The sequence below is a fragment of the Ptiloglossa arizonensis genome, unplaced genomic scaffold (genome assembly GCF_051014685.1).
Source record: "Ptiloglossa arizonensis isolate GNS036 unplaced genomic scaffold, iyPtiAriz1_principal scaffold0099, whole genome shotgun sequence".
Taxonomy (NCBI): Eukaryota; Metazoa; Arthropoda; class Insecta; order Hymenoptera; family Colletidae; genus Ptiloglossa; species Ptiloglossa arizonensis.
Window position 1 is genome coordinate 745876 of NW_027478469.1, and position 3315 is coordinate 749190.

Consider the following 3315-nt stretch of genomic DNA (forward strand, 5'->3'; position numbering starts at 1 on the left):
TATCGTATAACGTATAACGTATAACGTATAACGTATAACGTATAACGTATAACCTATAACAAATAACGTATAACGTGTAACGTATAACGTATAACGTATAACGTATAACGTATAACGTATAACGTATAACGTATAACGTATAACTCATAACGTATGACGTATAACGTATAACGTATAACGTATAACGTATAACGTACAACGAGTTACGTATAATGTCTAACGTATAACGTATAACGTATAACGTATAACGTATAACGTATAACGTATAACGTATAGTGTATAACGTATAACGTATAACGTATAACGTATATCGTATAACGTATAACGTATAACGTACAACGAGTTACGTATAATGTCTAACGTATAACGTATAACGTATAACGTATAACGTATAACGTATAACGTATAACGTATAACGTATTACGTATAACGTATAACGTATAACGTATAACGTATATCGTATAACGTATAACGTATAACGTACAACGAGTTACGTATAATGTCTAACGTATAACGTATAACGTATAACGTATAACGTATAACGTATAACGTATAACGTATAGTGTATAACGTATAACGTATAACGTATAACTTTTAACGTATAACGTATAACGTATAACGTATAACGTATTACGTAGAACGTATAACGTATAACGTATAACGTATAACGTATAACGTATAACGTATAACGTATAATGTATAACGTATAACGTATAACGTATAACGTATAACGTACAACGAGTTACGTATAACGTCTAACGTATAACGTATAACGTATAACGTACAACGTATAACGTACAGCGTATAACGTACAACGTATAACGTACAACGTATAACGTATAACGTATAACGTATTACGTATAACGTATAACGTATAACGTATTACGTATAACGTATAACGTATAACGTATAACGTATATCGTATAACGTATAACGTATAACGTATAACGTATAACGTACAACGTATAATGTATAACGTATAACGTATAACGTATAACCTATAACGTATAACGTATAACCTATAACGTAATACGTATAACGTATAGCGTATAACGTATAACGCATAACGTATAACTTATAACGTATAACGTATAACGTATAACGTATAACGTATAACGTATAACGTATAACGTATAACGTTTAACGTATAACGTATAACGTATAACGTATAACGTATAACGTATAACGTATAACGTATAACGTATAACGTATAACGTAGAACGTAGAACGTAGAACGTAGAACGTATAACGTATAACGTATAACGTATAACGTATAACGTATAACGTATAACGTATAACGTATAACGTAATACGTATAACGTATAACGTATAACGTATAACGGATAACGTGTAACGTACAACGAGTAACGTATAACGTATATCGTATAAGGTATAACGTATAACGTATAACGTATACCGTATAAAGTATAACGTATAGCGTATATCGTATAACGTATAACGTATAACGTATAACGTATAACGTACAACGAGTAACGTATAACGTCTAACGTACAACGTATAACGTATAACGTATAACGTACAACGTATAACGTATAACGTATAACGTATAACGTATAACGTATAACGTATAACGTATAACGTATAACGTATAACGTATAACGTATAACGTATAACGTATAACGTATAACGTATAACGTATAACGTATAACGTATAACGTATAACGTATAACGTATAACGTATAACGTATAACGTATAACGTATAACGTATAACGTATAACGTATAACGTATAACGTATAACGTATAACGTATAACGTATAACGTATAACGTATAACGTATAACGTATAACGTATAACGTATAACGTATAACGTATAACGTATAACGTATAACGTATAACGTATAACGTATAACGTATAACGTATAACGTATAACGTATAACGTATAACGTATAACGTATAACGTATAACGTATAACGTATAACGTATAACGTATAACGTATAACGTATAACGTATAACGTATAACGTATAACGTATAACGTATAACGTATAACGTATAACGTATAACGTTTAACGTATAACGTATAACGTATAACGTATAACGTATAACGTATAGTGTATAACGTATAACGTATAACGTATAACTTTTAACGTATAACGTATAACGTATAACGTATTACGTATAACGTATAACGTATAACGTATTACGTATAACGTATAACGTATAACGTATAACGTATATCGTATAACGTATAACGTATAACGTACAACGAGTTACGTATAATGTCTAACGTATAACGTATAACGTATAACGTATAACGTATAACGTATAACGTATAACGTATAACGTATAACGTATAGTGTATAACGTATAACGTATAACGTATAACTTTTAACGTATAACATATAACGTATAACGTATAACGTATTACGTAGAACGTATAACGTATAACGTATAACGTATAACGTATAACGTATAACGTATAACGTATAACGTATAACGTATAACGTATAACGTATAACGTATAACGTACAACGAGTTACGTATAACGTCTAACGTATAACGTATAACGTATAACGTACAACGTATAACGTACAACGTATAACGTACAACGTATAACGTACAACGTATAACGTATAACGTATAACGTATTACGTATAACGTATAACGTATAACGTATTACGTATAACGTATAACGTATAACGTATAACTTTTAACGTATAACGTATAACGTATAACTTATTACGTATAACGTATAACGTATAACGTATTACGTATAACGTATAACGTATAACGTATAACGTATATCGTATAACGTATAACGTATAACGTACAACGAGTTACGTATAATGTCTAACGTATAACGTATAACGTATAACGTATAACGTATAACGTATAACGTATAACGTATAACTTTTAACGTATAACGTATAACGTATAACGTATAACGTATTACGTAGAACGTATAACGTATAACGTATAACGTATAACGTATAACGTATAACGTATAACGTATAGCGTATAACGTATAACGTATAACGTATAACGTATAACGTATAACGTATAACGTATAACGTATAACGTATAACGTACAACGAGTTACGTATAACGTCTAACGTATAACGTATAACGTATAACGTACAACGTATAACGTACAACGTATAACGTACAACGTATAACGTACAACGTATAACGTATAACGTATAACGTATTACGTATAACGTATAACGTATAACGTATTACGTATAACGTATAACGTATAACGTATAACGTATATCGTATAACGTATAACGTATAACGTATAACGTATAACGTACAACGTATAATGTATAACGTATAACGTATAACGTATAAC